Genomic DNA, 15,115 nt, shown 5'->3' on the forward strand with positions numbered 1-15,115 from the left:
AAGTCACGAGACTTGGAAGTTGTGGTAGTGTGAAAGGGGCCAAAGGCTGGCCATACTTTATACAATTTTCATACAAGTTTCTGTACAATTTTCTTAGGCAAAGTACCTTAACCACTTGCCGACCGCTGCACGCCGATGTGCAGAATGGCACAGGCAGACACATTGGCGTACCTGTATGTCCCTTTAAATTTGCAGCTGCGTGCCTCGTGAGTGCGCTCGCTGGTCCTGGAAACTCGATGTTCCCGGGCGGCCCGCGATTGCAGTCGGCAAAGGCAGAACAGGGGGATGCCTTTGTAAACAGGGCATTCCCCTATTCTGCCTAGTGACACTGTCACTGATGACTGTTCCCCATAATCGGGAACAGTCATCAGTGATGTGTCCCTCATAGCCACGCCCCCTAACAGTAAGAATCACTCCGTAGGTTAACCCCTTCACTGCCAGTGTAATTTTTTACAGTAATCAGTGCATTTTTATACCACTGTTCGCTGTAAAAATGACAATGGTCGCAAAAATGTGTCACAAGTGTCCGATGTGTCCACCATAAAGTTGCAGTCATTATACAAATCTCTGATCGCCGCCATTACTAGTAAAACAAAACATATTAATAAAAATGCCATAAAACTACCCCCTATTTTGTAGATGCTATAACTTTTGCGCAAACCAATCAATAAACGCTTATTGCGATTTTTTTACCAAAAATATGTAGAATACATATCGGCCTAAACTGAGGGAAAAAAAATATTTTTTATATATTTTTTGGGGATATTTATTATAGCAAAAAGTAAAAAATTTTGATTTTTTTTCAAAAACATTTTTGTTTATAGAGCAAAAAATAAAAACCGCAGAGGTGATCAAATACCACCAAAATAAAGCTCTATTTGTGGGAAAAAAAGGACATCAATTTTGTTTGGGAGCCACGTCGCACGACATCGCAATTGTCAGTTAAATCGGTGCCATGCGGAATCGCAAAAAGTGGCCTGGTCTTTGACCAGCAAAATGGTCTGGGGCTTAAGTGATTAATTTATTATTTTTGTAAACTGGGGTCCAATGTGTTGCTATAGGTTTCTGCATTTTGTATTTAATCATTAAACTTTACCCAACTCTATTAAAGAGAAAACAAAGAGGGGGAGGTTTGGGACTTTAAATGAGGCATATAAATACATATATTTATATATTTATTTGCATATATACAAATATCTTGGCCAACTGGCTCAATATAAAGATATAAGTTAACATTAAAATTGAGTGTATCACATAATATATAATAACATAATGCATCTAAGGTGGCCTGTTGGCTTAAATGGCCCGTCGGCTCGACGCGTTTTGGCGACTATATTGCCTTATCAGGAGAAAATGCCTGTAATCTGTAAAGACATTTTACGTATGTATGAGGGCCAGTAAAATGTATTCATAACTCCCCTGATAGAGGTTGGAAACAGAACAAAAGGGGAGAAGTTCGGGTACAGAGAAAGGAAATAATCCAACCCCCTACTTACACATTGGTGCACTGAGTGTGCAAGTGGTGCTGTACTGGTCATCATGCATCCCTACTGGGAGCTGAGGGGGCAAAGACCCCCAAGGGAACCGGACGCCAGCACACAACCCCCAATAGGATAGTAACGCCCATGCTGACACTTCTGGTGATGCTGGGAAATGACCATGAAAGTGTCTGAAAAAATTGAAAAAAAATGTGTTCTGAAGTGTGGGATTGAGAAATGTGAACGAGGGTGTGGGCTCATAGCAATGAGCACCAAGGTAGTGAAGTGAATGTGAGTGAAATGACAATATACAGTATTTGCCATGGTAATTGGATATGGATTAGATGAAAGTATGAGATGAGGTGAAGTGTTGGGTAGGGGACCAATAAGTGTGGTGCACCAAAGGGTAAGTAGAGAATGTTCCACTCATCGCCTACAGAAATGGCTGGAAACCAAATGAGGCTGTGCAATGCCTGTTATAGCTGTGGGGCAATATAACTGGGATCCTTGGCATCTGTAAAGACCTAATGAGGATTGAGCAATTGCACAGTCAACAAAAATGGCAACTGTGGGTATAGTTTTTCTTAAAGTGGACGTATACCCAATTCATGAATTCTGGCCTGGGCACACATACCTATAGTGTTTACTTATATATTTTCAAACCTCTAAGTTCTGTGTCTTTTGCTGCCCTGTTCCTCTGTGATCAGCATTATAATTTCTGACAAGTTCTCACACACACAAGATAAAAGCAGCTGGAAAGGTGTGTCGGGGAGGGTATTATAAATAGATTAACAGAGAGCTAATCTATTCACAGCACAGCTCTGCAAGTTTCTTCACACCTCTGCCTATCTGGGGGGGGGGGGGTGTGCCTTTCCACCAATCAACTCACACGCAGTGTATGCCCAGACTCCCCTATCACTGCTGGAATAGGAAGAAATATTTGTAACATGATGTGCACTTTATAAGGAATGTAGAAAGCTGAAGACAGCAGATATACATGTAAAGCATATGTAGGGAGATTTGTTTCATCCCTGTGTATAATCTGAGGCTGTTCACTTCACTGGTTATAGGAGAAGGTTTATATCCACTTTAAGACCTTGTTCATACGAACAACCAGAAGGAGGTCAAATCAGGCGGTTGAGCCATGATTTTAAGCAAAAAAACACGAGCAGGATGTGACTTCTCACTATGTGAAAGTGTGGATGTGGTCTAGTGAGTAGTGGGAATATCTGGGTTGCAGATTATATTTATTTTCATGACAGTAAATATAGATTTCTGGTGCTGTGCAAGGGATAGTTCACAACTCAATGAAACTTCATTGTATGTAGTGACTAGTTTGTCTCCTCATACCAAATGGTGTATATTAGCTTAGTGTTGGATATTGTAGCTTTGCAGCACATGAGGGCAGGGTTATGAATATTACCACAACATTATCTGCATGGAGTTAGTATATTCACTCAATGTGCAAGTGGGTAACCATTGAATGCTCTCTTTTTGCTTTTTTTGTATTTTTTTTTTTTTTACCAGTCAGGATTTCCTGTAAAATTTTGTTCATGTGTGTGTTTGTATGAAGATGATTTGATTGTTAGCTTAGGGGCAGGGAATTATATGAGTAGTTGTTAACATTTTGTGAAGTATGACAGATGTCTTAGTAATATAATTTTATTAATCACGTTTATTTTAATAGCCACAAGTATTTTTGTAGCCTTCAACATTTAAATATGTGTACAATTTGACTGCTAGTCTTTATAGCTATAACGAATATCCAGATTTAAACGTTTCTGATATATTCCACCAGCACAGCGCACTACAAGTCTCAGATTTCAATGTCCAGTGCCAATAACTTCAGTAAAGTTCAGTCAAATAAGAAGGGTAACCAGGGGCCATGCAATAAACGATTCTGCAGCTTCCAAAGAGATCCAGGATGATCCGGTGCAGCTCACACAAAAATAAAACATGAATGTGGGATCCTCATGGGACTGTACAATCCCACAAACAACCACCCTGATTCCACCCATCCCATAACCAACCATGACAGTAAATAAAACCAGGAAACCAAAGTGCACTTGATGAGTGCAATACAGGAGGGGGGGGGGGTGTACAATGGTTAGTTTTCTTTCATCACTATCCCAACTACTTAGTTCTGTGGGTTCTCCTCTATCTTTACCCACACCTCTTCCCCTGCTGATGTTTGGGCATCTACACAACCAGATTCTGATAACCTTAGTGTTCCCCGGTTCACTCTAGTTCCTCTACTGCATCAGTCACTGAAACTTTTGTAGTTACCTCTTGTCAGCCAGAGGTGCATTTGCAAGTCCAGTCTGGTTTAACCCAGTCTCAGCTAACTGCTGCTCCTACTCAACCTGTCAACCTGAGATTTCCCTGTTGTGTTTTTATTTACCAGTTGGTGTTAAAGAAAATTTGGCAAGGTGGTTATATAGATATCTTATTATTACTACCCAGTCAGAAGGATTTTGGTCATAAAAAAAGAAATGGCACAGAGGAAGAGCGAAGGCGTCCTAGGGCCAGAACATTTGCAAGAGCAAGCTACTCTTAGGCCCCGTACACACGACCGAGTTTCTCGGCAGAATTCAGCCAGAAACTCGATCGGAGCTGTATTCTGCCGAGAAACCCGGTCATGTGTACACTTTTGGCCGAGGAAACCGACGAGGAACTCGTCGAGCCAAATAGAGAACATGTTCTCTATTTCCTCGTTAGTCAATGGGGAAACTTGGCTCGCCGAGATCCTCGGCGGCTTCACAAGGAACTCGACGAGCAAAACGATGTGTTTTGCCCGTCGAGTTTCTCGGACGTGTGTACGGGGCCTTAGATAAATTGATTCTTTACATTTTTTGTTGGTATACTTTGTTACGTGCTGCAGATGTGCAATGTCTGAAGCTGTAGGGTGATCTCTACAGCTATGCCAACTGCAACACCCTAATGAGAAGCTTGATGTGAATTAGACGAGCAAAAGGGCTCACACAGTTGTGAACAGGGGCTCAATCTTTAAATGTCTGATGCCGCGTACACACGACCGTTTTTCGCAATGTGAAAAATTACATTTTTTTTAATGTCATTAAAAAGGATCGTGTGTGGGCTCCAAAACATTTTTAGCGACGTTAAAAATGGGCATTAAAAATTTAGAACATGCTCTAAATTTTTGCGTTGTTTTTAACATCGTAAAAAATGGTCATGTGTATGCTTTAACGACGTGAAAAAAATGCGCATTCTCAGAAGCAAGTTATGAGACGGGAGCGCTCGTTCTGGTAACACAACCGTTCGTAATGGAGATAGCACATTCATCACGTTGTAACAGACTGAAAAGTTTTACTAACACGAAATCAGTAAAAGCAGCCCCAAGGGTGGCGCCATCCGAATGGTACTTCCCCTTTATAGTGCCGTCGTACATGTTGTACGTCACCGCGCTTTGCTAGAGATTTTTTTTTCGCAATCGTGTGTAGGCAAGGGCGGCGTAACAATAATCGGGTTGAAAAAAACTTTGTTTTTTCTAGACCATTAAAAACGGTTGTGTGTACGCGGCATGAGAACTCGCTCACATCATGCCTGATCACAAGTGTCTCTTGGCATGTTACTGTACAATGCATTTTAGGGCAGTCCATTCATTCCAATGGACTGCCCTGTGTGGGTGAAACACGTAAACAAAGGTCCAGGCATGATTTTTCAAATCAGTACATCTTCCAGATGGCACTCGTGCTCTTCTGCAGAAGGCAGCATGTTTTCGTGCAGTGTGGGAAAACACATGAACAAGCCCCGAGACGTAGTTTGTAATATTTACACACCTCAAATTGAAGGGCCATTTTACCAATTAACTACATGTTTGTACAGACAATAGCTTACTTGTCCACCAGAGGGCACTCTGAGACTAGGTTTTTGGGAAGAGAGGAGATTTATTGGATTTACTCTTATTGGATAAACCAATTGTATCCTTAAATTTAAATGTAATTTTATATGTATATATATATATATATATATATATATATATATATATATATATATATATATATATATATATATATATATATATATATATTAGGGCTGTGCAAATTAACTTTTAATCAATCGATTAATCTTTAATTTTTTTGATCGATCAAAATCTTTTTGATCGATTAAAATTCTTTTGATTGGTACTCACCTCTCCGCCGGCTTCTGGGCCTTCAGGGAGTTCCGTCGGAGATCCGGTGATGTCACGGACACCGGCGGGGCTTGCCGTGTCCATCTGAAGGGCTCATTTGCTGTGCCTTCATATCTGCATGCCGGCGGGACCTTACTATCTGCCACACGCAAGGGCTGTTACAATTCCCTCTATCAACCTGGGATTCTACAACCATCCACTGGGAGTTGTGATAGTTCCCTTCATGGGACATCTACATGCCGACGGACTGATGTTAACCTCTCCTCATCTGGATTCAGCAGTGGTATCGTTGTACACATTTTTATACCAGTATCATACTTAGCTACATGTTTTTATGACTGCTTTTGGTACCGTTTGGTATTACACGCACCATTTTTACAGTTTATGTAGCTACATGGATTTTATCTCCAAGGAGATCAGCTAAAAGTAGTTGGATCTTTATGTGCGTTATAATTAATCAAAATTAGTCAATTAATCGATTAAAAAACAAAACAATTAATCGAACAGAAAATTTTTGATCAGTAACAGCCCTAATATATATATATATATATATATATATATATATATATATATATATATATCCCTCCAAGACTGGCATTGACCATAGGATTACAGTTGAAGAGTCAGCTACTACTCTTAGATAAATTGATTCTTTAAATATTTTGTTGGTATACATTTTGCTTCATAAAACTCTTAACATTTAAAAAGAATATAATAATCAACAGTAACACTGCACACAAAATTAGTCCTGTATCCCCCCCTCCTCCCCAATAGGAATGGTAGGAACAGTGTCACGATAGGTGCTTAGTCACCATTTCTGACTCCCTTTCCCTAAAACTTAATTTACAAACGTAATTGCTCTTGGGAAAAAGCTTTCCCTAGAACGATAAGTCCTCACCTTGATATTTTTGAAACGTCTGTCAGATGGCAGTAGTTCAAAAAGATGATGTCCAGTGTGGGACAAATCGCTCACTATCATTTTAGCTCTCCTGGTACAGCGGGACTGATACATTTTGTCTACAAAGACAAACTTACAGCCCACTTCTCTCTGTGCAATATTTACAATTATCTGAAGAGCAGCCTTTTCTGCTATCGTAAAGTTCAAGTACCAGGGCAAAATGCAGTAAGTTAGTACACTCTCAATAAAGGACTGGTAAAAGGACTGTAGGATGTTTTTACATAAACCCTGTTTCCTAAGGTATCACAAAAAATACAAACGTTGCTGACACTTTTTAGTGACAGCTCGAAGACCCCTTTTACACTGAGGCGTTTTTTAGGCACTTTTGGGCTAACAATAGCACCTGTAAAGTGCCTGAAAAACACCTTCCCTGCAGTCCCGGTGTGGAAGCCAGAGTGCTTTCACACTGGGGCGATACGCTGGCAGGACATAAAAAAAATCCTGCAAGCAGTATCTTTGAGGCGGTGAAGGAGCGGTGTATACACCGCTCCTTCACCACTCCTGCCTATTGAAATGAATAGGCACCGCTGCCGAAGCACCTGCAAAGCGCTTCGGTAGCGATGCTACACGGGCGCATTGAATCCTTTATTCGGCTGTTAGTGGGGATTAATAGTGCCCGCTAACGGCCGAAAAGCGTAGTTAAAATGACAGTAAAGCATCGCTAAAACTAGCAGTGTTTTACCATCAACGCCCACCCCAGTGTGAAAGCAGCCTTAGGTTTGCTGACCAAGATAAGTTCTCGTGATTTGGACACTTAAGGATTAAAAACAGGGACTCGCTCTACCAATTCTTCTTAAAATAATCCAGGAAAAAAAAACACCTGCAAGAGAAAGGCATAATGAGCTAGTATGCATAGCATACTAGCTCAATATGTAGCACTTACCTGAAATCGAAGCCCCCGAATTGCTCCTCATTCCCCTCCGCGGCCTCCATGTCCCTTCGGAGCTTCTTCCTGGTATCGCTGCTCTGGCGCTGTGATTGGCCGGAGCGGCGATGATGTCACTCTAATGACATCATGACCGGCACGATCCCATTCAGAATGCTGAGACGCTCAGTGCACCTGCGCCGCTGTTTTCTGCATATATCTTCCAACCTCCTTCCTGTATTACTCCTCATCCCTGCCCTGAATCCGACTGACTATGGTAGTGTCATATGCAAATTCGATAATGCTGTTTGTTGGAAAGTAAGGAGCACAATCATGCGTATACAGTGGAACCTCGGTATAAGAGTAACTTGGTTTGAGAGGGTTTTGATTTGCGAGCAACTTTTTTTTTAATTCTGAGGCCTCGTACACACGACCGAATATGTCTGCTGAAATTGGTCCGCGGACTAGTTTCCGCAGACATGTTCAGTCGTCTGTACGGCCGACCGGACAATTTTCCGGCGGATCGGACAGGTTTCCAGCGGACAAATGTTTCTTAGCATGCCAAGAAACATGTCCGCTGGAAGCCTGTCCGTCGGACATGTTCGGTTGTCTGTACGACTCACCGGACATGTCCGCTCGGCCGAAAGCCCTCGCATGCGTCGAACTGATTCGACGCATGCGTGGAAGCATTGACCTTCCAGGGTCGCGCACGTCGCTGCGTCATCGTCGCGGCGACGGCGCGGCCAAGTCACCGCGTTCGCTGTCCGCGGGAAATTTGGTCTGATGGTGTGTACAGCCATCAGACCAAAATCCGCCAGCGGACATGTCCGATTAAAAAGGTCCGCGGACCGTTTTCATCGGACATGTCCCGTCGTGTGTACGAGGCCTGACTCGGTTTGTAAAATTTTGACTCGCAAGACGCACAGAATTCAAGCTAAATAGGCCAGCAGTACCTCATTTGGCCTAAGAAACTGGGGCGCAGAAACCGAGCAGAGCCAAAAATAGGCCTGCAGTACCTAATTTGGCCTGAGGTACGGGGGCGCAGGAGCCGATAAACGCTGAACATTGGCCTGCAGTACCTAATTTGGCCTGAGGTACGGGGGCGCAGGAAACAAGCCGAAGTGTCCTCTGGACTTTTCGGCTGTTTTATGTGCTCTCTGGCGCCCCCCACCTCTGGCCGCATTCGGTATTTCATCACATTGAAGTCAATGCAGAACAAATAATTTTCGTTTCCATTGACTTCAGTGGGAAAACTTGCTTTGATATGCGAGTACTTTGGATTACGAGCATACTCGTACGGATTATGCTCGTAGACCGAGGTTCAACTGTATAACGGATAGAGAAGATGACTCAATACACAACCCTGTGCATGCCTGTGCTAATAATGCACTGGGAGGAGACATGGTTACCAAATCTGACCACTTGTGGGCGATTTACTAGGAAATTCCTTGTCCACGAACAAAGGGACTCAGGCAAATTTAGCTTCAGAATTTTAGGAAATGAATAAATCTGGAATTACAGTATTTAATGCTGAGCTGTAATTAATGAACAGCATCCTTATATAGTTGCCAGGGGTCTAAATGACTTAGAGCCCCATGCAATGCAAGGGCAATGGCATCATCTGGGCTTCTGTTTGCCATATATGCAAACTGATGAGGATCTAGATTGTCTGGCAAAGCGGTTTTATTATGCTTTACCACCAATCTCTCAAAGCATTTAATTACTACCGAGGTTAGTGCTATCGGTGTATAATCTTTTAGACAATCCGCTTTTTCAGTTTTGGGGATTGGAGTAATGATGGTTTATTTTAGACAATTTGGTACTACAGCTGATGTTAACCATCAGTTTAGTCTTCAGTAAAGACACCTGCAAGTTGATCCACACAGGCCTTGATGATCCTCCCTGGGATACCATCGGGACCCGCTGCTTTCCTAATGTTCATGGACTTAAATCCCTATTGCACCTCATGTTCTTGCACAAGAGGAGTAATAATGATAAGCTTGATGTGAATTAGACAAGCGAAAGGGCTCACAACATTTGGCCCACGCAGGTGTGAACAGGCACTTAATTTTTAAATGTCTAAGAGCTTGCTCACATCATGAGGTGTTCCTGAGCATGCATGTTACTGTACAACGCATTTTAGGGTAGCCCATTCATTTCAATGGGCTGCCCTATGTGAGTGAAACACACAAATAAAGGTGCAGGCGTGATTTTTTAAATCAGTACCATGTATATTGGCAGGCACGAAGGCACACACATTTTCCAGATGGACCCGTGCGCTTCTGCAGAAGGCAGCATATTTTCATGTAGTGCGGGGAAAACAACGGATTTTGCAAGCATTCCTGGTGTGATTGTGAGACCTTGCTACAGTTTACTTTAATTCATCCCCATTGAGAACGTCTGTTAATGACGAAACGTCGTCTGGGAAGGCGCACGCTGACGTCACCGCGTTCCATCTGAAGGAGGAAGGGCTCCTATTGCCGGCCGGCATACATACACGCTTTTATTAATGAGATGTTTGTAAGTACATGTCTTATGCATTTTTATTAACTATTTTGTACGGTATCACGCTATGGTCCGTTTTTATTTATATACCGAGGATATGTTCAATCATCGATGTGGTGCAATTTGAGATCTGCTCCCTGGATCCCTCCCCAGTCTGATGCTAATCTGATGTGGAGCCCATTGAATAGAATCTGTCTACATGCCTAATGTTTGGGTGGTTCTGGTAAGCGGCTTTCAATTTGGTGGTGGTGTGTTCACACTGAAGTTTTGCTGACACATGGTGGTGCTGCTACGGACTTTTTATTGGACTGAATGTGCTTTTATTCATATTATCTATTATCATTGCTTTTTACCAGCCTGATATCTGGTTTCCTACTTTGTGCAGTTTACTTTTATATTGGACTTCATATGCTTATCACATTTCTTCTGCTGCCTTGACGCATATATATTTAGAACGTTTTTGACAAGCGCAGTTTTTTCTCCCTTTAATTCAGAATTGCTTTCCAAGCTCTTTCTCCTTCCTTCCTACCATGCTTAATTTCTTCCTTCCCCAGCCTTCCCCAAAACCTTAGGTGTTGTGTTATATTATTTTGAACCTTTAGCCCCATGTTATACTTATCACATTGTCACACAGCTTGTCAGTGTTAAAAAGCAACAGTGAGAACTATTATGAGTCAGATATGAGACAAACTTACTATAAGATTGCAAATTGCCTTACAGTAGCTAAATTGTCTCACTTGGATGCCCAGGTTTCAAATACAAACACACACACACACACAAAAAGTGTTACAGAAAAGGCAGCCTTATTTCCAATAGGTGTGGATAATTTTTGGGACAAATGCCTTGAAAAGTCTTTAAAATATAGCAAACTGAATTTATAGCAGATGGAGTTATACGTTAATGTTACTTTTGATTGATCATTACTATTTATTTTTAAATCATTTTGAAATTGTAATTTTATATTCTGGCAAAATACCCTACTTTTCATTTAAGACTTTTTAATTTTGTTTAGCGATAGTTTTTCAATCATCTGTTAAGGTTAGCTTTTAATGTACACATCTTCTGTCATTTGGGGTTGGTTATATTATATAATGAGCTCTTAAATTGACAATCTTTGCCCTCATTTCTTGATTAACTACTGTACATCTGGTAAGTCACCATATGCTCGCTTTCGCAGAACAGGTGGGTCCTGTGATCAACAGACATGTTTTACATTTCTTGTCAGGATCTTAGAAAATTGTTTGCTTTTATATTTTTGGAGAAAAACTTTGAAAGAGCAACCTCTTATACATGGCTATATACAATCATCGTGATTATTATTATTTAGGTTCCAATTTACAAAAACTAAAGATAGTTAAAAAACTAAAAAAACAACATTTATATTCACAGTTTTTAAGGGGTTGTGTTAGATCATTTGGGGACTGTTTTGTGTTATGTTTAAAAAAGAAAGTACAAAAACAAAATAGTCTTTCCTATAAAGCCTCTCTAAAATTTCTGTTTCCTATATTTATTTTATATCACCCTCTGAAATCACAAAATCTTTTATAGAAATTCAGCAGGGTTGGCAATTTCTGCACATGCCTTCCGTCCAGAGTACGAGTGTTTTGGGGCCTACTACTGTGTTAATGTCATTGTAGCTGATTACTTTCCTTCATTACCCTTGCTGAGGTGTGGTAATTTCACATCCACTAAACACCTCACACACCATTACTGTGCAAATGATTATCTTAGTACTCTTAGTAAACATCTTTGACCAGAGGGGGTCGCATAATTCCTCCACATGTACCACCACAATATCACAAGATTTCTGAGGTTTCTTCAATAATGGACAAAACAAGTGTCAACTTAAAGGTAAACTGATACACACATAGTCAAAATACATTTATTGCTTTACTCTTTTTTTGTTCATCCAGTCCTGAGATTTCTGCCACACAGAACAGCCAGCCCGGTGACCTGATTTTCTTCTGCTGCAATTAAATGTATATTAAACCTCCTGCATTTCTTTATTGAAGTATAACTAAAGGTATTTGAAATATATATTTGTGAGGAGGCTGGGGTTTGGACTTTGATGGTACCATATACCAGTCAAAATTAGAAAAGTAAAAAGAAGGTTTTATTACAAAAAAACATATATATAATTGACATATTCATAGAATAAACTTCTTTAGTCATAACAACTATAAAGTGCCTAAAAAACAATCATTCATAACATAGCAGATAAAATAGGAGGCGTTCATCCCACAAAACCCTCCCTAGAAAAAGGACCACCCATGAAAGTCTCACCATGGGGAGCGGTGACCAAGGTTCCTGATAGGTCGGGGTGAATTGCCAACCCACCCCGGAGGACATAGGAAATCCTGAAACCCCCCACCGCCCCCCATGGTGAGACTTTCATGGTTGGTCCTTTTTCTAGGGGGGTTTTTGTGGGATGAACGCATCTCCTATTTTTTTTCTGATATGTTATGATTGTATTCACATTGTAATATTTTTGTTAACGTTGTTTTTCTTTATTCATAGTCTCATGACAACCTTTTATACATCATCTGATTAATTGTATGTATAAGTAATGCTCCCGAAGAAGCAGGTGACTGGTAATCAGTTGATATATGGTACCATCAAAGTCCAAACCCCAGCCTCCTCCCAAATATATATTTAAAATTTTGATGGGACAAAAACAATTATATTCAGCACCTCTTCAGATTATAACTAAAGGTAAAACTTTTTGTTTTAGTTTTGTATAGAGTGGAGAGGGATTAGAACACCTGTCAGTTTTATTGCTGTCTGTCCCATGTTAAAGCGGGGGTTCACCGTACTCACTGTGTAATCCCGGAGATAAGTTTCAGTCTAGTAGGCGTTCCTAGTCAGAGTGGAACATGATTGACGGCCTGCTATGGCGCGTCACGCCTCACGGAAATAGCCGAAATAGGACGTGGCTCTTCACGGTGCCTGCGCAGTCAGCTCCGATGTCTGTGCGCAGGCGCCGTAAAGCGCCGTGAAGAGCTGAGTCCTACTCGGGAGGCGTTACACACAATAGCTCGCCGTCAATCATTGTCCCCTCTGACTAGGAACGCCCATTCCCCGCGGGGAGCCTGAAATTCATCTCCTGGATTAAACAGTGAGTACGGGGCCAAAAAAATAAATAAAGGCATACTGTAGCTCGCGATACTATGCTTGATTTAATGGTCGAATGTTGCTATTGAGGGTGAACCACCGCTTTAAGGAGATTCTCCCTCTCTATTTGTTCTGTTTACCATTATCATTATAAGTTAAAGTAAAAGATAACCCCAAACTTTGGGTTGTCCCCAGAAAAGTAATAGAGGGGAAATCTTCCAATGGGGGCACTAGCTCTGGTGAGATGGGGGTCCCCAAGGAATTCCCCTAATTTGCAGGAATTTCCTCTCACTTCCTGTTTGGCTATGGGACAGGAAGTAAAGGGAAATCTCTGCAATGGGACAGATGTCGAATGAAAATCTGACGGGTTATAACCATCCCTTGTTCAAAAAAAGAAAAAAGTGTTTGTCTATAGTTCTACTCCACTTGCCAACCACCTAACTGTAAATATACATCATTACCGTACTTTGACATTAAATACTTGGGTTGTGGCAGCAGCTATAACCCCAATTTCTTTATTAACAACTAACGTCTGGCTTTCATATAAAAGTGGTCTCAGTTGCAGAACATAGAACTCAATGCATGTTTGAAATTACTATAGGCTTAAAGCGGAGCTCCACCCTAAAGTGGAACTCCCGCTGATCGGAACCCTCCCCCCCCTCCGGTGTCACATTTGACACCTTTCAGGGGTGAGGGGGGTGCAGATACCTGTCTAAAGACAGGTATTTGCACCCACTTCTGGACACAGTCTCGGGCAGACTGCGGGCATTACGTCACCTCCCGTCCCCTCCCCCCCCCCCGTTGTGTGCTGGGAACACTCGGCTCCCAGTACACAGCGGGAGCCAATCAGCAGGCGCAGCGCAACTCGCGCCTGCACCGTAGGGAACCGGGCAGTGAAGCCGGAGCGCTTCACTTCCTGGTTCCCTCACCGAGGATGGCGGGGGGAGCAGCAGAGTGACGAGCGATCGCTCGTCCTCTGCTGTGGACGGCGCTGGACTCCAGGACAAGTAAGTGTTGTAATATTAAAAGTCAGCAGCTGCAGTATTTGTAGCTGCCGGCTTTTAATACATTTTTTTTCAGAAAATGGACCGATGGACCCATCGTTTTTTTTATCCATCGGTGAAAAAAAATAGAACCTGTTTTAAATTTTTCTTATGGTTAAAAAAACGATAGAAAAAAACGATTGTCTGTGGGGAAATCCATCGGTCAAAAATCCACGCATGCTCAGAATCAAGTCGACGCATGCTCAGAAGCATTGAGCTTAATTTTTCTCAGCACGTCGTAGTGTTTTACGTCACCGCGTTGGACACGATCGGATTTCTAACCGCTGGTGTGTAGGCAAGACTGATGAAAGTCAACTTCATTTTTAACCGTGTTCAGCGTTCCACCTATCACAGACGTCCTCTAGTCCGAGACCGAGGACGAGATGATGTCCGTAAAAGGGCAGAACACTAAACACAGGCTCTTCTGGAAAACTGACTGTTCCGCCTATCACGGAACACCACGAGGAGGAGGCACGGCTTTTAAAAAATGGACGCCCGTAGTCTGCATCCAGCGTATAAGACGACCCCTCTTTTTTGAGACACATTTTTAACTGTAAAAGGTCATCTTATACGCCGGCAAATACGGTAATATGATGAACCAAGACTGTTGATATATATATATAAGTTGAGTCAAACACTTCTGATATGTGCCTTCTTTCCCATTATAGCAGACAGTATAGTGTCCCAAATCAAGGATTTGACATGTTTTCTTGATGATGGGTATTAACCACTTCCGGACCGTCGGCAGAATGGCACGGACAGGCACATGTACGTACCTGTACGTGCTCTGCTTGACGTGGGTCGGGAGTCCGATCGGGGGACCCACCACCGAAAAAGTGGTCCCTTTTATAGGGAGACTCGGTCGATGATGTCAGTCCTACAGCCACACCCCCCTACAGTTGTAAACACACAATAGGTGAACCCTAACTCCTACAGCGCCCCCTGTGGTTAACTCCCAAACTGCAACTGTCATTTTCACAATAAACAATGCAATTTAAATGC

Source organism: Rana temporaria, chromosome 1 (assembly GCF_905171775.1).
Source record: "Rana temporaria chromosome 1, aRanTem1.1, whole genome shotgun sequence".
Classification (NCBI taxonomy): Eukaryota; Metazoa; Chordata; class Amphibia; order Anura; family Ranidae; genus Rana; species Rana temporaria.